The sequence below is a fragment of the Saimiri boliviensis genome, chromosome 1 (genome assembly GCF_048565385.1).
Source record: "Saimiri boliviensis isolate mSaiBol1 chromosome 1, mSaiBol1.pri, whole genome shotgun sequence".
In the NCBI taxonomy this organism is placed as follows: domain Eukaryota; kingdom Metazoa; phylum Chordata; class Mammalia; order Primates; family Cebidae; genus Saimiri; species Saimiri boliviensis.
The window spans coordinates 123,205,839-123,227,620 of NC_133449.1; the positions used below are offsets into that span (position 1 = coordinate 123,205,839).

General features: G+C 43.0%; 1 long non-coding RNA gene across 1 annotated transcript in view; it reads right to left on the reverse strand.

The window, feature by feature from the left end:
• Positions 1–12,476: 12,476 nt before the first annotated feature.
• LOC141581662 (uncharacterized) overlaps positions 12,477–21,782 on the reverse strand; it is a 142,085-nt gene continuing 132,779 nt past the window's right edge. The window contains exon 4 of the long non-coding RNA XR_012514446.1: positions 12,477–12,511. This is a non-coding gene — a long non-coding RNA (uncharacterized LOC141581662). The remainder of the gene's footprint in view (positions 12,512–21,782) is intronic.

Genomic DNA, 21,782 nt, shown 5'->3' on the forward strand with positions numbered 1-21,782 from the left:
TGTTCAAATTTGGACACATGGGTAACACAGTTTCATTTCACAATTCTCAATAAAGCTACCTGAACTCTGATTGTATTAGGAACCTCAGGCTACTTCCCCATCACACACCCTGTAATATAAGCCTGTAATTTTCACTGTGCAGCAGGGGCAGGCTTTATGGGCTGGGGGATGCAGCACAGTTTCATCTTGCTGCCTGGTTGCCACAGGCTAGCAGTGTGGAACAGAGCTCACACTCAAAATGTCAGAGATAATGTGAGAACAGCCCCCACTCCTGCCCAACTGGAGCTTAGGATGAGGAAAGTGAGGGGTCCCCAAACCCTTTCTTCCATGAGTCAACAACCAGGTTCTCCTGGCTGGACTGCTCTGCTCTCCTTTCAGCTTCCCAGATTCCCTGGACAAACAGTTGCTCACCCACAGTATCCTGAGGAGTGTTACTGACAAGCCCTGCTTCTTAGTTCCATTTTCTGCTTCAAAGTTGTTTCTTCAAAGCAAACTGCTAAGTCACAAATGACAACCAAGGGGTTAGAGTGTCATCCTAATCTGGGCCCAAGTTAGGATGACCACAGAATTCAGAGTAAACAAAAACAGCTTTCACAATGTGAAGGGACACTATATTATACTGATGTAACATGCAAAATTGGGATGGAGTGTCACCCTTCCTGGAAACCCAAAGATGTGACCAGATCTGTCCTAGGTTAGGCCAGGCTTCCAATCCTGTTTTCATCTTATTGGCTCTTTATTTAATTGACCAGCCTGAGTCCTGTCTCCGACTTTTGGCTTTGGTAATATGAACAAATTTGTGTGCCAAGAGGCAGGCTGCCACAGTTGTCCCTAAACCTACATAGTTTGGCTGAGCAAAGTTCCCAGCTACTTAGGAGGCTGGTGTGGAAGGATCACTTGAGGCCAGTTGTTCAAGACTAGCCTGGGCAATTTAGCAAGATCCTGTCTTTAAAAATTTTTTTAAATTTCTGGGCATGGTAGCATGCACCCTGTATTCTCAGCTACTCAGGAGGCTGAGGTGGGAGGATTTCTTGAGTCCAGGAGCACCAGGCTACAGTGAGCTATGATCACGCCACTGCATTCCAGCCTGGGTGACACAGCAAAACCCTGTCTCTAAAAAGAAGTGTGAGGGGAAATGCTTTGAAGTAAAAAGAACTTGGATTCCAGTCCCAATTTTATCTTTTGTTAACCATGACACCCTAGGAAAGTTGCTTTGCTTCTCTGATCCTCAGTTTCCTTACTTCTAATGTAGAGATAATTATATGCTAGGTGAGGACTAAATGAGATCATATCTGGCAGTGCCTGACAGAGTGCTCAATAATTATTGAACACTGCCTTGTGGTGCTAACCCCTAGTGTCTCTCTCTGTGTCTCTCCCTGTCATTCTCTCTGTTTCTTGTCCTCATGAGCTGTGTGTTCCTAGTATTAATACACAAAGCATGTTTGCAATGATTCTTTGCTAAATTATTATGAAAGAAATTGAATGCATGGTACTCACATCTCCAGATAGTCTCCATTCCATTACCCCATGCCAGATCACTCTCATTCATTTTAGGCAGTCAGTTATTACTTTTAGCACTGAAGCAGGGGCTCCCTTGACTCTAAACAGTGTGGTTTTAATCAGCTCAGCAGCAGAAGACTGCTGCCTATCCCAAACCTCTTGCCTATCCATTTTTGGACCTTGGTGTTACCAGTAAATAAGAATACACAGGAAAAACAATGAATAGAACGATACTCATTCTTTTGCTATGAAGAATGACCTTTTGTTAGCTTATAGCACAGGCTGCACTTGATTATAATTATTCATTTGTGGAATGTTGACTGAGCCAGAATCCCTGATATGAAATTCAAATGCATTTGCTACAATTCAAAGACATTTAGCAGGGGTAAACCTCTGTCCACAGAGGCCTGAAAACAGAAATTCTGTGTATCCTTTATTTGCCTTAAACTCTAAGCTCCAGTCCTGCCAGGTCAGTGGGGAATTCAGTGTCAGCCAGGACAGGAGATATCCCTGCACTACAGAATTGGCTGATCTGCTGGTGCTTTACTCATTGAGGTAGTTGTCAGTGCCTATTGTGAACTCTTCTGTTCCCCTTTCTCTTTCTGTACCATGGCATGACTTCACTTCCTGAGTCCATTGTGCTTGGGTGGGGCTTGATAACTCATTCATACTAATTAGTTGTAAGTGTAAGTGGTGAAGCTGAAGGAAGGATACTGGGAACCTGATCCTTTATGATCCTTGGCCCCCTGGGACAAAACTGGCAGCCTGTCTGTATTTCACAATCTTAAGTTAGTGTAGGAAACTGACATGATGTGGAAGCTGGGTCTTGAAGCAAATTCTGGCTCTAACTGACCCACTGTGGGGCATTGGGCAAGTAACTTAACATCCCAGAGTGGTTATTTTTATGGATACAAAAAGGTACCCAGGATTAAGTGATATCTTCTACATAAAGCTCATACTAGAGCACCTGGAATGTAGTAACAGCTTAGCAAGTAGGAGTTACCCTTTGCTAGCCAGTTGTAGTCTCACAGCTGTCTCTCAGATGTCTTGATAGAAGTGTGGGTGGCACTGAGCTCTAGATAACAAATGTTTTTCCCTTTAAATCTGCCAGATTCTGTTGCAGAGTTATGTCAGACACAGAACCAAGACATTTACTGGAAAGGAAGCAGGCAGCTGCTGAAAATGCGCTGGTTCTTTACATCAGGTTTGCTATTTCAATGAACTGTTAAATGTCAAGTGAATGTTTTCTTCCTGCTTTCAGACCTCACCAAGATCATCTCTCTGTGACCCCAGAGAGAAGGGCTTGGCAGTCTTGATTCACTTGCAGACTGCATACTAGGACTTGGGAGGAGGGGGGTTTAATCAGGTCCATGTGGTTAAGAGAAACTCAAATTTTCAGCTTGGAGATTTGTATAGCTTATTTTATTTAAAGTATATATGCATGTATGTTATTAATTCACTCAAAAATATCTATCAAGGCTTTACAATTCATCAAGTGCTGTTCAAGAATCTAAAGATACAAGGAAAAACAAAAGATAAATATTCTACTTTTCAGGGAGCTTACATTCCAGTGAGGGATATACACAAGCAAGATATGTAAAATAAATAGGAAGGCAGATACTAATACATGCAAGGGAGAAAGACTGAAGCAGGGAAGAGGAATAAGAAATAAAGCAAAGGTGCAATTTTAGATAGGGTGATTTGAGAAGTCCCCATGAAAAGAGAACTTTTGAACACATCCAGGTATCAACATCTCCAGACGTTGGAAGTGCCCCTGCCCTGCATCATCTCACTCCAACCTTTTTGATAAACTGAAAACAAGGACAAGGATGTGTACATGAGTGGTACCAAGAATACCAATAGAAAGACTGAGGGGAGAAAAAACCCACTGAAGGATGGAGTGGTAGGAGTGCTGGGTGCAGAGATGATCCTGAAAGGGTGGAGCTGTTTTATTCGTTCATTAATCCAATTTTTCAATTAATATTCATTTCTACCAATAACATATATTTATCTTGTAGTTATATTTTTAAAATGTTCTTAGAGATAAGACTAAGAGTGAAGAAAATAAAAGAATGAAGACCTTGAGACACTGTTGGCCCTGTCCATGGTCCTGAAGCCCTAAAACCATGGAGTCCCTGCCATGAGGGACTCCATGGTAGTAAACACTCATAATAAAGTGTGCTTTCTGTCAAGTTCTAGTGTAATACTTTATGTATATTAAGTCATTTAATTCTTACCACAACACTGTGAGATAAGAACTATTATTATCCTAGTTTGCAAGTGAGGGAAAGGAGGAACAGAGAAGTTAATTTCTTGCCTCAAGTCACACACCTAGCAGGTGGCAGATCCAGAAATTTGAGCTCATGCAATATCACTCCAAAACCTATACCCTTAACTACACTGCCTTTCTATAAACAAATGAAATGAATGATTATAATATAGAATGATAAGTGCTAAGATAAAACTTGTACTTTCATGACACTGATATTGAAAAACACTAGAGTAATCAGACTCTAGTGTCTGATTACTAGTGACAAAGGTCCAGAGATTCAGATGTGGGGGGAGGAACCTCCCTTGTGCCCAGCTTTCTGGGGCTAGGGCAGACCTGGCTTGCCCATGGGGAAAGGACTTTGAAAGTCATAGCCTAGCAGAAGCCAGAGGGTCCTTGTTCACACATCAATTCTGTCACCCTGTGGGAACCTGAAGTGTGTCTAGGAGGAGCTGTTAACAGTATTTGTTTCTAGTAAACACCTTTGTTCCTTGTGTTGACTATTTTTAAACTTTTCAAGCTGAGCTAACTTCAGGTGTGACATTTCAAAGCAGCTGCCCAGTTTTCTATTAGATGAGTGAGGGAGAAGGGATAAATGAATGAAGAAAAGAACCCGAGAGAATATATTTACATTGCACAAAATGGCAAAATAGAATGTAGGAGTGATGCTTCAGCTGTCCGGTATACCTCTGGAGAGATTCTGGTGTGGCAGAGCAGGAGGCAAGGGAGGTGGAAAGGAGCATCTTTTATACCTTTTCCCTCAATTTAACAAAGGTTGATATGATACAGATTCTTCACTCAGGTTTGTGGTGGTTCCCTACCCTCCAAGATGCTTATGGTTATACTATGGATTGTAGTTTTTGATGTATATTCATTATCCAAACATGCTATTTTCCTGGTCAGCTTTGACTCATAAAGCTGATTTTTTTAAGACCATAGTTAGGTTGAGTCCCAAGAGCTGCCTTATTTATTAATCAATAACCAGGTTTAGCTACTTTGGATCCTTCAGTGTCACTAGTAACCACAGGCAGAGAAAATTCAACAGCTAATATAAAGAGTGTGTTCAAGAAGGAAGAGAAAGTGATCTTGGGAGAAAAAAATGCCAGAAGGAAGGCAAGAGGTCACAAGTCCAGGTTCTGGATCCCCTCTTGAGGGGAGGTGTTGTGGAGACCTAGGCAAAGTTAGAACAACTGCCATAGGTTTAGAGAACTTCTGGATCTGGGAATTTGCTTCTCATTTCATGGGAGTCAATCTGGAAAATATTGTAGGATTCGAGAAAAACCCTCATGTTCAACATGGAGCTAGAAAAGATGATTCCACACAGGCTGTAGTTGGGACTGGCTGCAGGAATGATGTAGAAAGTGAGAGGGTTGACACTGATGTCTCTTGAGCTCCCTGACTCTATTGAGTCAAGAAAGAAGCACTGAGATCTCATAGCCTTTCAAAGGGAGTGAGGCTGGCAGTTGAGCTGCATGGATCCCTGCAGCATGGGAGGGACTCTGTCAGTTGAAACCAAGGAACCTTGGTTCTTTGGGGCACTATACATTTCAGCACCATGACTTTACTGGCATGTGTTAGAACATGGCCACCTCAAAAACAAACAGGCCAGAATTCCCTCCCTGCAAACAAAACAGTAGCTCTTGGTTCTGCAGCTCATACCTCATCATCACTAGGCTGCCACAGAAAACCCCCTGGAACTCACCATCATTAAAATACAAAGCCAGAAAATGTAGAGCAGAGACAACTTGGACTAAACCTGAATTTCCTAAATGTTCACTCAACAACGTTAGCAACACTTTGATCTGAGATATACATTGGAAAGCCGAAATTCTGTGTGTTCCATCACCAGTCAGTAGTAAGAGATTCATAGGAAATGTAACTCAGCTACAGAATGTAAAAAATGCCACATTTGAAAATCTGAGGGTAGCATTTGAATTGTTGTTCTCACACTTTAACCTAATTGAGGGGATCAGACTGAAATAAAAGCAGGGCAGAGAAGGGGTTGGGAGTGTCAAAGGAGTGGGGCAGACAGTGGCAGGTGTGATGGGGTCTAGGTGAATTGAGGGAAGAGCACGCTGCTGGGTGGGCAGAAGACCAGGAAAGTCATCTCTGGCCTCTGGGCCTCGTGACTGCAAGATGGTCTGTCTCTTTCTACCCCAACTGGCCCATAGTTGATTGTGAGAATCAAATGATATTACAAATACCAACAGCCACAAAGACTGTAAATGATGTTGATGTCTGTGCTTCTTCATTTATGCTTTGGTTTTCTATTTTCACCCTGCTGTTTTTGTATACTTTCCACAGAATTGTTTGCCAAAAATATTATGTAAGACCTGTGCTAAGCTGGCTCTGATTGGATGTTTGAGAGAGAATAAATGTAAAGACAAGAAGACACGTTTTCCATCCTCAACAAATAAAAATAAATAAAAATTAAAAATTTTAAAAATCTGAAGGAGCTTCAGGTGCCTTATAAGTGGCTTGCATGCCTCATAGTGAGGTGTCCACCTGCATGGAGTTGGTAGATCATGTTTTCTGGCTGGTCTCTGTGCTTGGCATACAAGAGAGATCTGGACACAAGCTGCTCCCCCTCCCCCTTATGAGGTCACCGTGGAGCTCCCTCTCCCCAGGGAGGCTGGTAAACACTTCACAGGCACTTGGTGCCCTTGGAGGAGAAGGTGGCAGAGGTGGAAGTGCTGGAGAACAACGAGGAGGTTGCTGCACAGGGAAAGTGAAAAGGCTGTGTAGAGCTCTCACTCTCTTACTGGGATGGGGGCAGGCTTTCCACCCTGTGGCTTTTATGCTTCTATCTCAGAGGCTTCCAGGGTCATGTCCTGAGGAGCCTGGGAAAAGCCTTTAGTGCTGAGAACCTTTTTCCTGAGGCATGCACATTCTAAGCTCTTGCAGCCCTCCAACCGACCCTAAGAGGTAAAAAAGTCAATCCCGACACTCCCCAGAGTATCAGAAAAGCCATGCAGACCCACGGTTTCCTCTATGAGCCCTGGCCTCTTTTCTCCATTTTCTAAATCATGGAAAATGTCAGAAACAGAGAAGAATACAGAGCATTCTACTTAACATATATGCAATTGCTTCCAGATAGAACAAATACTGATGGTTTGCTATGCGTGCCCCAGCTTAAAAACATACATGATAGACACAACAAAGTTTACCCTTTGACATCTCCACAATTCCGTCTTTCTTTTTTTCCTCAGAAGGAACTATTACGAACGTCGTGTTTATCCTTGTGTCTATCATTTATGAATTAATAGACAAACGTAGGATATTAATTTATATGTTTTAAAACTTTTTCATAGATGATAGTGTATACGACATCCTTCTTCAACTTGCTTTTTCTTTCTGTCTACAATTGTTTGGAGATCTTTCTAGGTTAATTCATGTACTTAGACTCCATTTTAGGCTGAATTGTGTCACACACTCAAATTCAGGTATTGAAATCCTAGCCCCAGTACTGCAGAATGTGACTGTGGTTGGAGATAGTGTCTTAAAAGAGTCAATGAAGTTTAAATAAAGTAACTAAGGCAGGCCCTAATCCATTATGACTGACATCCTTATAAGAAGAGGAGACTTGGACATAGACCGCTGCAGAGGGAAGGCCATGTGAAGATGCAGGGAGAAGACAGTAGCATCTGCAAGCCAAGGAGAGAAGCCTGGCACAGATCCTTCTCTCAGCCTTCACAAGGAAGGAACCAACCCTACCAACACCTCGATCTCAAACTTCCAGCCTAAAAAATTAAATTTCTGTTGTTCATCATCCAGTCTGATGCTTTGTAATGGCAGTCCAAGCAAATGAATACTGACTCCTTCTCACAAGGGAATCCTAGGGGAGGGCCAGCAGCTGGTCATGGACTAGTACGTTGCTTCTCCTCGAGATCTGTGGACTTTATCAACGGAATTTATGAAAGCCTTCATATCTATCACCTGTGCTCAGAGGAAAAGGTGGTGTTTGGTCTCATTCAGACACATTTTGGAACCATTGTTTATAATGGTGAAGAATTGGAAACATCCTAAATGTTTCCAATTTTTTAAAGTGGGATTTTTTAAATAGAATAAACTAGAGAATATTTATACCAGTGAAGCTATTTAAAAATGATATGTAATGACATGGAAAGATGATGAAAAAATTGTGTTATTTGGATAAAAAGGTTGTTTTTTAAAAGAGTAAGTATGCTAAAATTTCATCTTTATTTAAAAATATTTATTAGAAATAGACTAAACGGTTACGTAGAAAAATGATAACTTGTTTATCTCTAAGTGGTAGGTTTATAAATGCTTATATGTTTTTCTCTTGTTTCTTTTTGCTGTGATATGTAGAGTCATGTGTTGCTTAATGAAAGAAATATGTTCTGAGTAATCCAACATTAGGTAATTTCATCATTTGTGTGATCATCATGGAGTGTACTTACACAAACCTAGATGGTAAGATGCTATAGCCGACTGCACACCTAGGCTATGTGTTATAGTTTATTGTTTTCAAGCTACAGACCTGGACAGCATGTTACTATACTGAATGCTGTAGGTAACTGCAACACATGTGTACTTAAACATATTTAAACATAGAAAAGAACAATAAAAATGTGATATTACAATCTTGTGGGAACACTGCTATATATGCAGTTTGTCATTGATCGAAATGCCATGTGGTGTGTAACTTTACATATACTCTGTGTTTTCATCCCTCTTTATATAGTGAGAGAGAACAAAACCAGACAATCTTTAAGCTCTCTACCAGCTGTAGCATTCCAAGACTGATTCTGAAGCATTGGAAATTAGTTGGACTTAGTGACATAAAATGTGATTATGAAAAGAATGTTTGCCTGATTAAAAACAAAAGTTGTTATAGAATGTGGAGCTGGCTGCTACATCCATACAACCCATGGGCTTTCATGATGTTCTGGTGGTTCTGATTGCACAGGAAAAATGATGATGGCTCACCACTGCTAAATGCATTACATACTTGGAATTGGGCCAGCTGTTTTACAGGCATCATTTTACTTAATCCTCACAATAACCCAATGAGCTGGATGTTCCCATTGCAAGCTGTGACTTTGGAGAGATCCATCAATGCCCAAGGTCAGCAGCCAGGAGAGTAGGGTGTGCATTTGAACTTCAAACCCTGAGATTTGAGTCCACGACCTTCATTTTACTTTCTGCTGTCCCCTGGTGGAGCACTTCCCTTAGCTTTGTCAGGTCAGGAAAACATGGCATCCTGGGAGAGACCAAGGGTGCAAATGTAAGCCTTTTGGGTCATGAACGTTAGTAGAGAATAACCCATTGAATTCTCACTAGGGCAAATGAAGTGACTCCACAAACCAAGAGCTGATCTTGGTGGGAAATGAGTCATGAGCCTCAGTCCATGGAAAGGACATGGTGGTTCTTCTTGGTGCCAGGTTCAAGGCAGCTGGAGCTAAGTGAAGAATTGACAGTAATGAAGGGTGAATGAGGGAAATAAGCCATACTGAGATGTTTGCCTTTCCTTAAAAGTGTTATGTAAGGTTTCATGATGAGTTAATGAAACATGCTTTTACTTTAATAAAGTGTTCTAGTTTTAGAAGCATGAGGTATTGCATGCAAGCTGTGCAGTTCCCTACTCCTGCCCTGCCCTGCTCTGTATCATGGAGCTGGGAATCCCAGCTTCCCATGCCAGCTCACCCCCATCTGGCTTCAGTCAGAGCTGCTCTCAGGGTGAATCGGATGGTAGAAAGAAGAGAAGCTAGGGCACCTTCCTCCATGGCCTCCAGCAACATCTCTACTAGAGGTCACATCTCCTCTGAGGCTCTAGCCCTCACTGAATGACCCCCACATTTTCACTTCTGCTGGGTGACCTGAAACCCAAGCTCTGGTAACCCTGCTTCCTCCCATTGCCCTCCCACCTGTCAGTCTTGTGGTGGTAGCGGCTTCTTGCCATCACCAATCTTTGGCTAGCTTGCATCCTTTGCTTGATTTCTGTTTTCCCATTATCTGCGTAACCAGTTAGGTTCACTCTGTTTGACACATCAGAGTGGTTTCCTTTTTAATTGATATATAATGATTGTACATATTTTAGGGGTACATGCGATATTCTGTTAAATGGATACAATGGGTAGTTTTATCAGGGTAATTAAGATATTCATCACCTCAAACATTCATCATTTGATTCATTTCTTCTGATTGAACTCTGACTGCTATGTTCTTTTGGTTGTCAATTTCTGAGGTATCCTGTGATCTATAGGGAAAAATGTCAGATAGTGTAAGGGGACTTCAAGGAAGGTTCTATGGCAACATGAAGGTGAGTGATGATAATACCACCAGGAGCATCAGATGTGACATTCAGCTTGGCCATTAAAGAATGAGGGAGCTGGAGGAGAGAAGAGCATTTGGGTAAAGGAATCTGTGTAAACAAAGTCATGAACAGTAAGAATCCTGGTCTTGTAAATAATGACTGGTAATGAATAGAAAATAGATAAAAACTCTTCAACCCTGTGCACAGAAGATCTTCAGTGAAAGTGAGTTTGAGGATGGAGATATGCAGGGAGTATAAGAGAACTAGCAGGCTGTGGGTGTGTCTAAAATGCAAAATTTTGAAGTGCGAGGATCACTTGAGTCCAGGAGTTCAAGAATCAAGACCAGCCTGGGAAGATAACAAGATCTCATTTCTACAAAAAAATAAAAATTTAGATAGGTGTGGTTGCACACACCTGCAGTCCCAGCTATTTGGGAGGCTTAGGTGGGAGGATTATTTGAGCCCTAGCGGCTGAGGCTGCAGCGAGCTGTGATCACATCATTGCACTCAGCCTGGGCAGCAGAGGTGAGACCCTGTCTCTAAGTAAATAAATATAAAATGCAAGATTGGAGGGAGTTGGGACGGATAAACCCAGAAGGGTATATTGAGGTATGACCAAATTCCAGATTAACTATTTGGGCTTTATCTCAAGGCAACTTTAGTGATCATTGACTCCCAAGGCCTGGCCCATGAAAGGTGTTCAATCAATCTTATTGAATAAGCAAAGAACTACTGAAAACCTTGGTAAAGGGGAAAGACAAATAGAGTAATGCTCTGCAAAACTTATCTGGCAGAAACGTATAAACTCAGAGTAGTGGGAGAGGTGGAGGGTTGAGGACAAATTAGAAAGTACTGCAAGTTGGTTGGGCACAGTGTCTTATGCCTACAATCCCAGTGCTTTAGGAGGCCAAGGTGGGAAGATTCTTGAGCCCAGAAGTTTGAGACCAGTGTGGGGAATATAATGATATCCCTGTCTCTACAAAAATTAAAAAAAAATTAGCTGGGCATGGTGGCACACACCTGTTGTCCTAGCAATTCAGGAGGCTGAGACAAGAGGATCACTTGAGCCTGGGAGTTTGAGGTTATGGTGAGCTGTGAATCTTGCCACTGCACACCAACCTGAGCCACAGAATGAAACAGAAAGAAAGAAAGAACAAAAGAAAGGAAAGAAAGAAAGAAAGAAAGAAAGAAAGAAAGAAAGAAAGAAAGAAAGAAAGAAAGAAAGAAAGAAGGAAGGAAAGGAAGAAAGTAAGTTACTGCAAGCAATCATGAGCCTGAAAAAGATAAGGAAAACTCAGATATCCTAAATATCAAAAAAACTAGAATTGCAGATCTCAGATGTGGGTGACACAAGAGTGTGTCTGAGGCCCAGCATCTGAAAGACTGGGTGGATAGAAGCGCCAGCGTGAGCATATGCACGCTGATCAAGCAAGGACCCAAGAAGGGCAGGCACAGAGGAGACGGGGAAGATGCATGTTTAGTGGTGACAATTACTTAATAACCACCCTTGGATCTCCTGGCCTTTTCTCTCCTGTTATTGTAAAGACATTCATTTTTATTTAAACCCAATAAATTATTCTCTGTCAGCAAACTAGGGGGAAGGGATGAAGAAAAGACCTCGGTTTGCTCTTGGCTTTCCCTCTGTCTAGTCCAAACACTGGAAATGTCAAGTTTGCCCACTAATTAAACATGTCTGTCTTGGACTGCACTTGTATCTTCCACTGAGAAGGTGTAGATTTCCAGGGAGACATTATACATTCATGTTTCCAAATACAGCATTTTACAATCTCCCTGTGTGACACAAATACCAACTTTGTGAAAGTGTCTCCCAGTGGGATAGACACCTGAGTAAGGCAGCCTGGGTCTGGCAGCGAGCCGGGATGTGCTCAGAGCCTTTCCTTTGATTTATTTTCTTGGGGAGGAGCTGCTCTGGGAGCCTCTGTGGGGCCAGCTCTGGACCTTGTTGGATTTCCATGAATTCTGCTACACAGTTGATGTCTCCCAGGACTAGATCATGGGAAATCTTGTTCCCTGGTCATGTTGACACACCCTGCTACTGTCCTTGGTGTCTGGGTGACAGGCAACTGACAGTTTTCAAGTGTATCTGTGGCCATACTTTTCATAATTTTGCAAAGTTTGTATAGAAATGTACGAGGAAGTTACCACTATTGCTCCCATTCCACAGATGCACACTTGTAGTCTTGAAACCTTTATAGAATGAAGTTTTTTTAAAAATGTATTATCTAGCTGCTAGCTATGAGCTTGGCCCTGTGTTAGATGCTACAGATAGATTTGTAAACAAGGTTGACACAGTCCCTGCCCACCTGGAGTTTTAGTGGAGTAGAGAGCAAATAAATGATTAAGCATTGGGGAATCAGAGAGGTTAGGACACTCACCAAGAAAAAGCTTCTGCTAGTTAAGTGGCCAGGCCAGGGCTGCTTAACTTCAAATCTCTGGTCCACCTCCTAAGGAAGTAAAACATAAACCTTAAAAATGTGAGTTTAAGATGTGCGTGCCATCAAACCCCAAGGAAGTTACGGAAGAAGAGAGTGGGAGGGGCCACAGCTTGATTCTAACATGTTGCTCCCAGAGTGCCAGGCAGGGGTGCAAGCTGCCTCCCCACCCCATTGCTAAGTCACCATAACATTGTGGGTGGTGGGGAAAAACAACAAGGATGTGGGACAGAGTTTTCCACCCGTCTTCCTGAACCAGTTTTAAGTCTCAGAATCTCAGCTTCCCCATCTGAACATGGGCATCTTGACACATTGTTAGACCATGAGTGGCCAGTGCTTGGGATATCATGGACCACTCATATTTTTTAGTGCGTATGTATGTGGTGCAGGCAATGGAGCTCAAGTTAGGAATCTAAATACACATTTTTTTAAGAAAAACTTGACTGTCTATTTTTAAAATCTCTTGTTAAACAAAAGACAGTTTCACATCAGTTAAAGAAAGAAGGAAAAAATAAAAAATAAAAAATAAATAAAAAAAAGAAAGAAGGAATAATACAATGCATAAAATTTTAAAAAGATCAAAATTAAAAATAACTCTAGATTAGTTTTGTTGTTGTTGTTGTTGTTTGCTTATTTGTTTGAGATGGAGTTTTGCTCTTGTTGCCCAGGTTGGAGTGCAACAGCGCCATCTCAGTTCACTGCAACCTCTGCCTCCCAGGTTCAAGCAATTCTCCTGCCTCAGCCTCCCAAGTAGCTGGGATTACAGGCATGCACCACCATGCCCAGCTAATTTTCTTATATTTTTAGTTGAGACAGGGTTTTACCATGTTGGTCAGGCTGGTCTCAAACTTCTGACCTCAAGTGATTCACCTGCCTTGGCCTCCCAAAGTGCTGGGATTACAGGCGCAAGCCACTGTGCCTGGCCGAATGACATTAGTTTTAAAGAGCTGACTTTGTTGTCATTTTTCTCATTTCTCTTTGGACTGTGGTAAAAACTGCACCATGGATTAGTTCCATCTTTGGCCCCAGGCCCAGCAGCTGGGAAGATGGTCCGTAAGCCTCTTTCAGCTGTGTGAGTTCTGGGCTTGCGGTATTCACAGGGCCGTCTGGGGTCTGCAGCTATTCTCCTTGGAAGCAGACAGTCTTGGCTTTATTTCACTCCAGAGTTGTCTGGAGGCTTCTGTTTGGTCTGTGATCATTGAAATGGCAGTGTCCTGCTAGAGCAGCTCTCTGCAAGTCTCTCCATATGGGGACTGCATTTCCACCGGGCCTGGAAGCTCTTTTGCTCATAATATCAGTTCCCACTGATAGATTCGTCCCTGTCACACTATTTACTGAAACTAGGCCACTTAATTAAAAGCAAGAGCTTTTGCATAAACTCCAGCAGTGGCTTTATAAATTCCAAGCATTGTAAAGGGACCAGATGGAAGAATGGGCCAATTATCATAGAGCCCAATGTTCCCACCCTTTCCACCATGTTCCTTAATCATGGAGGCACCTGCTCTCCTCAGAGAGTAAGGATGCTACTTTCACTGTCAGCTTACCATGAACATGAAAAGGGTTAACCCCAGCACAAATATGATTTGCTTTCTTGGGATATATCACAAAGTCAATGGTTCAGAGATTCACTTTTTAGACAGATATGGAGCCATGTTAACCACATGGGAGAAGGGACTGCAGATGGAGCAGATGTCTTGTCGGCAGGGATTTGGGTATCAGGCTAGGAGGAGGCACTAGAGAACCAAGCCCGCTTCCAGCTCTGAGTCTTACACTGTAGAGTCTGTTGGCTTCTCCGGATTCCTTCTCTACTCTTCTCCACTCTGCTGCACCTCGGGGGCTGACCTATGTGAACTATGTGCTCTGACTCCCCTGTCTTCTGGCTTCTGCTGGCATTTGGCCAATGAAAGCTGCCAATGGGGATAGGAAGACGGGAGGAGCAGGAGGCATTTTATTCCTCATTCCCTTCTGCCAGGTCACTGTGGCTTGGCCTCGCAGGCCACTTCTCCCATCGGGCAGCTCTTCCCTTATAGTCTTCTCTCCAATTTGGGAAACTGTCAGCTCCCTTTGCTCCTTTAGGCTTCGGATTGTGGGGAGGGTGTCGGGGGCAGATATCGGCTCCCTGCTTTGTCCAGTCCTGGATACCATACTATCCTCTATTGGTTTCTCTAAACTTTGTAAACAAGTTCCTTTATTAATACTCCTCAAATAACCCTATCTGGGTGAGTCATTTCTTGACCACCAGGACTCCAACTGTGGCAGGGGTCTTTAGGAACGTCAGAAGTGAGGACAACACAGTCCTTGCACTGAGGAGCTTGCAATGGAGGTGGAGACATGAGACACAGATAGAAATGGGACCAGATTTTCTGTTAACTCAAGGCTGCTATGAGGTGTCCTTGACTCAGAAAAAGGATCAATGTGGGCTACAACACGAGGGGAAGCTTCTGGGAGGAGGCGGTGTCATGTGTCGGGTCTGAGTATAGTCCGCGTTTGGGAAGTAGGGAAGAGGTGGTGGGACCCTGGGTAGGAGAGTAGTCTAAGCAAACAGCAGGAGTCAAGAACACCCCGGGGATTGCATGTTTAACTGCAAACTCCTGTGGCATGATAGGAAAGGAAAGTGGAGGAGGAAGAAGGGAAGCATTTGAAGAGATGGAGGAGGCATGGTGAGTCTGGACTTGGTGAGAATGAACAGAACCACAGTCTGTGCAAATATCTCCTTCCCTCTGTCCAAGGTGGAGCTTTGGCTTCTTTCAGGCTCATTGGTCTGAAAGAGCCAGCTGCCCTGGAACAGCTGGCTGGACTGTTCTCAGCATTGAGCTCTCAGATCAAATATCCCATCTTTTGAGAAGCCTTCTGTGGCAGCCAGCCTCCGAGGTGGCCCCGGTGACACCCACCTCTTGGTATTCACAATCTTGTGTAGTTACTTCCTGTTGAGTGAGGGCTGGACCTAGTGACTTGAGTCTAAAGAACAAAATAAAATGGAAGTATGTGTGTTTGTGTGTGTGCATTTCAGAGACTGTTGTAAAAGGCAGTGTGGCATCTTCCTCTCCTGCAGATGACTTATGCTGGGGGAAGCTATTCCAGCTGTCCCATACAGAGACATGCCTGGCATGGTGCAGGCCAACAGCTGCATGGGGACAAATCCACCAGCTTCAGGCAAGCCTTCTTTGACCAAACCCCCAGATGACAACTTGATTGCAGTTTTATGAGAGACCCTTAGCCAGACCCACTCCAGGTAAGCCACTTCCAGATTCCTGACCCTTAGAAACTGAGAAAACAAATGTTTGTAGTTTTTAGTAGCTAATGTGTTGTACAAAAATAGATTACCAATACACACAGCTTCTCTGACCACAGAAATTAAATCAGCACCTCCCCCTCCACCCTGCACCTCCTGTTAGCATCACACCATGCCCCAGCCTCACATGACCTGGCTGTTTTTCTCTCTGAGGGGCCTCCTTATTCCTGCTAAAGTACGTTACTGCTTTCCTTGCTGCTCCTTGAATCTGTGGGGCATGCCCCAACCTCAGCACTTTGGAAAGAAAGTACCTACTGTTCTTTCCTTCTAGAAAATTCTTTCCCAGTTACATGCATGGCGTGCTCTCTCTCTTCCTTCAGTTTCTCAGTGACCCCTTCCCTGATCACTCTATTTCAAAGTATAACCACATCCCCAATGCCTCCCTTGATTTGTCTGTGTATATTTTTTCCATAGCATGTATCAATGCCAGACACAGCATATATTTCTACCAATTTATCTTGTTTATTTAAAAAAATTTTTTTTTTCTCACTAAAAGGTAAGCTCCACGAGGCCAGGCATTTCTATCTGTTTTGTTCATCATTGTATAACCAGTACTTAGAACAGTGCCTGGTGTATAATAGGTGCTCAATAAGTATTTGTTGAATAAATGATGATCACTTATTTTTTCTGTGTTTTGGCCCTCCTCACCCCTTGGTATACCTATGAAGTTGTGATTTTATGGGGAAAAGGGATTTGGCAGACATAATAAAGGTTACTCATCAGTTGACTTTAAGATAGGAAAATATTAATAATTTTGGTTTATCCAAGCAGAGGCAATATAAGTATATGAGCCCAGGCCAGGTGCGATGGTTCATGCCTGTAATCCCAGCACTTTAGGAGGCCGAGGTGGGCGGATCATGAGGTCAAGATCGAGACCATTCTGTCCAACATGGTGAAACTCTTTCTCTACTAAAAATACAAAAAATATTATCTGGGCGTGGTGGCGCGTGCCTATAGTCCCAGCTACTTGGGAGGCTGAGGCAGGAGAATTGCTTGAACCCGGGAGACGGAGGTTGCAGTGAGCCAAGGTGGTGCCACTGCACTCCAGCCTGGTGCCTGGTGATGGAGCGAGACTCTGTCTCAAAAAGAAAAAAAGTATATGAGCCCTTAAGCATGGAGAGTAAGGCAGAAAAGAAAATCAGCAAGATTCCAAGCATGAGCAATAGCTGATGAGAAGAGGTGTAGAGTCCATGAGATAAGAAGGAAGGCAGGCAGCCTCCAGAGGCTGCGAGAGTGGCCCCAGACTGACGGCCAACAAGGAAGCAGGAACCTTCATCCTGCAGCCACAGGGAACTGGATTCTGCCAGTAATCGGAATGAACCTGGGAGATTCTTCCCAGAGTTTCCTGATAGGAGTACAGCTGACACTTTGATGTTGGCCTGGTGAGCCTTGGAGCAGAGAACTCACGTGCGCCTACCTGGATTTCTGACCTACAGAACTGTGAAGCAAATACATGGTTGTTGTTTTAAGCTGTTTAATTCATGGTAGTGTGCTGTGGTGGCAATAGAAAACTAAGACAGAACCCTCTTAATAGACTCTGAATTATTGGCTATTATGTTGCTAGTTTGTTTAGTGTGAGCTCAGAGCTATTGTCCGTCTTGCAGCCCCAGTGCTTACAACAATGCCTGGCACAGAGTTGAATACATACTTGCTGTATGAATGAATGGATAAATTAATGGATGGATGAATGCGCCTCCACTTTACAGTGGGCTGGGGGTATCTGTTGGCTTGTCTGGGGTCCACTAGATTGTGAGAATCTCAGGCGCCAGGGCCCTTTGCATTCAGCCACACAACCTCAGTGCCCTTCCCAGACCTGCCTCAGAGCAGGTTGCAGTACACCTTTGCAAATTCATGGACAGCCTAGGACCAAGTTACAAAGGAAGAGCACACAACACCGGCAAAATAACCTGACTCTGTATGCAAAGCCCTTATCCCCTCTAGTCAGAAATTATGAGACAGGCTTTGGTAACAGATTCAAATGCAGCTGAGCTTTTTACTAACTTCACTTCCTCTGAGCTTCAGTTTCAAGCTCTCAAGTGGACATGATGATGATAATACTCATCTCCCAGGGCATCTTTACGAAGATTAATGAAACTGTACAAGTAGAAGACTTTGCACACGGTAGGTGCCTAATAAATAGTAGTTCTTATTAGTTTGCCTTTTGTTGAATCCTGCACCTTGGTGTTTTCTGGGGAAAGCTTCAGGTGAGTTTTTAGAGAATTTCTCTTGAAATCGATGACAAGTCTGGTCGGTGACATCTACTTGGACTTCCATGATGAACTCCCCCAACCGAATTTGGTGTCTGCTTTCACATCCACACCAAAGGCAATCAGCTTCCTCTGGCTACAGCCATCCAGCGACCAGATTGACACAAAGCAAATACAATTGATGTGAGTGGAAGGACAATGATTATAAAACACATGGCACAAATGACAATGTTGAGTTGATCCATTTAGAAATGATGGAATGAAATAGACTGTTATTGAACACACACAGATACTCACAGACACACACAGATATTCATGCACAAACACATGTTTATACTTACACATGCACATACCCCTCACTGAAAAGGTTAAAGACAGTTAAACTATCACGGGAATGGATACAAAATATTGCATGGGGATTTAGAGGCAAGAAATACAAGGAAACATAATGCACTGTAAATTAAAGTCATTTATAAAGTGCAACCGGCACCCAGATAGAAAGGAAAAAGGATTTGTCAGCAAAAGTGGGGTGTCCTGTTATTTATTTACAGACTATTTCTATGGGACAGAAGAGAATATTTATTAAGGGCTTGCTGGTGTACACATACAAACATATTAATGCTGGGCACTGAGGACACCTACCTAATTATTTGTCTCAAAATGACTTTGTTCATTTGTTAGTTTTAAGCCCACGAGGTCCCTCTGGTATTCCTCGGAGAGTCTGTTCTCTCACCAGTGTGGATCTCTTTAGCTCCAGGTCTGGCCTTGCCTGCTCTGTGGACAGACAGCATGGAAAAGGTTACTCTCAGAAGTTACCACAGCCTCCTCTGACTTAACAAAACTGCTACCTTCATTCAGCAATGCTGACAGGGTCTGTGTGTTGGATTTTCTGCCCTGCCTCTGCAGTGAGCATGTCTTTTGGGTATTTGAGGGGAGCCACTTCTAGCCTAAGGAGCTATGGATTTGATACCCCTTCCCTGCCCCCTGCATTAGAAAGGAGTATGTGCTAGCCGGGCGCGGTGGCTCACGCCTGTAATCCCAGCACTTTGGGAGGCCGAGGCGGGTGGATCACGAGGTCAAGAGATCGAGACCATCTTGGTCAGCAAGGTGAAACCCCGTCTCTACTAAAAATACAAAAATTAGCTGGGCATGGTGGTGTATGCCTGTAATCCCAGCTACTCGGGAGGCTGAGGCAGGAGAATTGCTTGAATCCGGGAGGCGGAGGTTGCGGTGAGCCAAGATTATGCCATTGCACTCCAGCCTGGGTAACAACAGCGAAACTCCGTCTCAAAAAAAAAAAAAAAAAGAAAGGAGTATGTGTTACCTGGGTATCACCTGGGCCACTTGTGACCCTAACAGAAACAATTAATAAATCTGGAAGCAAAAACAAACAGAGTAGCCAGAGAAGAAGGTGAGTCATATATTAGAAAACACTGGTTGCAAAGAATATAATGGTGTGGATGGTGAAAAGGGAAAGGAGAAGGCATAAGAACCTCCACTACTCAGACTGGAGAGAGGGCTTGGGAGCATTTTGAGAGGATAAAGTGAGATTATGTTTGTAAAATATTTAGCACAATGCCTGTCACCTAGGAGTGCTAAATAAATGGTAAATAATAATTATTAGACACTAAAAATATTAGCAATGAGAACTTGTACCTTTTAAGAAATCTTTTGCTATCTAAGCAGCTTATCTGAATTGTAGAAGCACACATAATGTTTATTGTCATAAAGATCTTGCTTTCTAAAGCAATATTACCAGTTCAAAAATTGGAACCCAACTGAGACCCTATGGGGACAGCTACACAAAAGAAATTTAAAGCCAACACCAGCTGCTGATATTTAAGAAGGAGGCATCTCCTGAGATCAAGGAGAAATGTAACATGTCACTGATGTGTTGCCTGATGTGAAGTAATTTGAAAAATTGATTAGGTGATTTTCATACCATACAATGAAAATATAACCATTCATTGCACCTCACGCAAACACAAGTTAGTTCTGAACTCTGCGATGGATACTATAGTGAGTACCCTAGGAAGCATCCAAGTGGAAGTGCAGAAAATTAGGATTCAAGAGACAAATCTCCACAACAAAGAAACAGCAACAAAGAAAAACATGACTTGCTTGAGTCCCTAGAAATGATGAAAGCTAGGTCTAGGAACCAGGCTCCATGCTGCTGGAATCCTATATGTACTGGCAACGATTTCTTTCTGCCTGAACAGTTTCCTTTTCCCTTCAGTAGCAATACCATCTCCTATCTTTTCTCATAGAATCACACTTCTCCCATTTTCAGACCATGTGTTTCAAATGCAGCTGACTTCTTTCAGCTCCAGTGAGAAGCAGGGTGAAGCAGGTGTACCAGGTCTGGCCAGCCAGGGCACCATGACAGTGATGGGCTCAGGGAGAAGCACATGGTCCAAGTGGAGTCGGCAAGATTCAGTGCTGGGACTTTTGTTAAAATTGTTGAAAACAGAAAATCTCCCATTCTAAAGGGATTGCCTGGGAGCCACGAAAAAAAAATAAGAAGAAGAAAGAAAGAAAGATGCTGTTTGAGAATGAATATAGACAAGGAAAACTGGAACTGAGAGAGTGTGAGGTCAGGTCCTGATACAATTATTTAAGCTCATGGATCCAGCACAGCTTGAAAGCAGTCGTACTACTAGAGAAAGGGAGGAATGAATAGATAGATAGATAGATAGATAGATAGATGGATAGATAGATAGATAGATAGATAGATAGATGATAGATAGATAATAGATGGGTAGGTAGATAGAAAATAGATAGATGATAGATTGATAGGTAGATAGATGATAGGTAGATGATTGATAGGCGCATAGATGATGGATAGATGATAGAGATGGACAGATAATAGAAAGATAAGTAGATAGAAGATTGATAGATAAAGATGGACAGATGGATAGATGATAGAAAACAGGTAGATAGGTAGATAGATAGACAGATAGATAAGTAAATAGATATAGCTTATGTTATCTTGGGTTGATGTCACTTATTTGTACCTGAATAAATCCTAGCTAATATAAAATATAAATCCATTCCTCTCCTGATACACCACCCTGCCTTTTTAATGTTGCCCTTTGAGAAAATACTATGGTAAAGTAACTGCTAAATACTTGAGTGTGTCTCCCTAGAGAGAGCCCTCCCATGTAAGTCTAGCACCTGTGCCTACAGGAGATGCTAATAAGGTGCCCTGGCCCCTATGCAGACCTGACTGTGGCGGGGGGAGGAGGAGGGATGATGGGAAGCAGAAGTCAGGAAATGCCTACAGGCAGGAATGAGCAGACTCTCCCGCATACCTGGCAATGACATGGCACCTTAGCAGTGAGACCTGTCAGCTCAGGCATCAACTGTGCCACAGTGGCCTTCGTCAGAAAAGACATCTTAACAGGAAATAGTGAAACCACCTCTGAGGTGGCTGTGAGTGTCATGACTGAGGCGTAGAGGGAAAGTGGCTATAGTGTACAGAATAGCAGGAAATCAGGAGTTGCAAAATGCAAAGTCCAGGGTGGGCTACTGCTTGCTGATAAGGGCCTTGGAAAAGCCTACAGCTCCAAGTTCCCAGCCTGTGAAATAGGAATAAAGATTCCTTCCTACCTTAGGATTTCCTGAGGCTCAAAGGTGGCTGGTAATTGTAGTAAAGAATGACATTTTTTGTTCATTAATATGTCAGTGCCATGTTTATTGTCTTGCCTACCTTTCCTCATTGAAACTTCGCAAGATCTCTATGAGGGAGGCCATGTTGTTATGCACATTGTGCAAATGAGAAAAC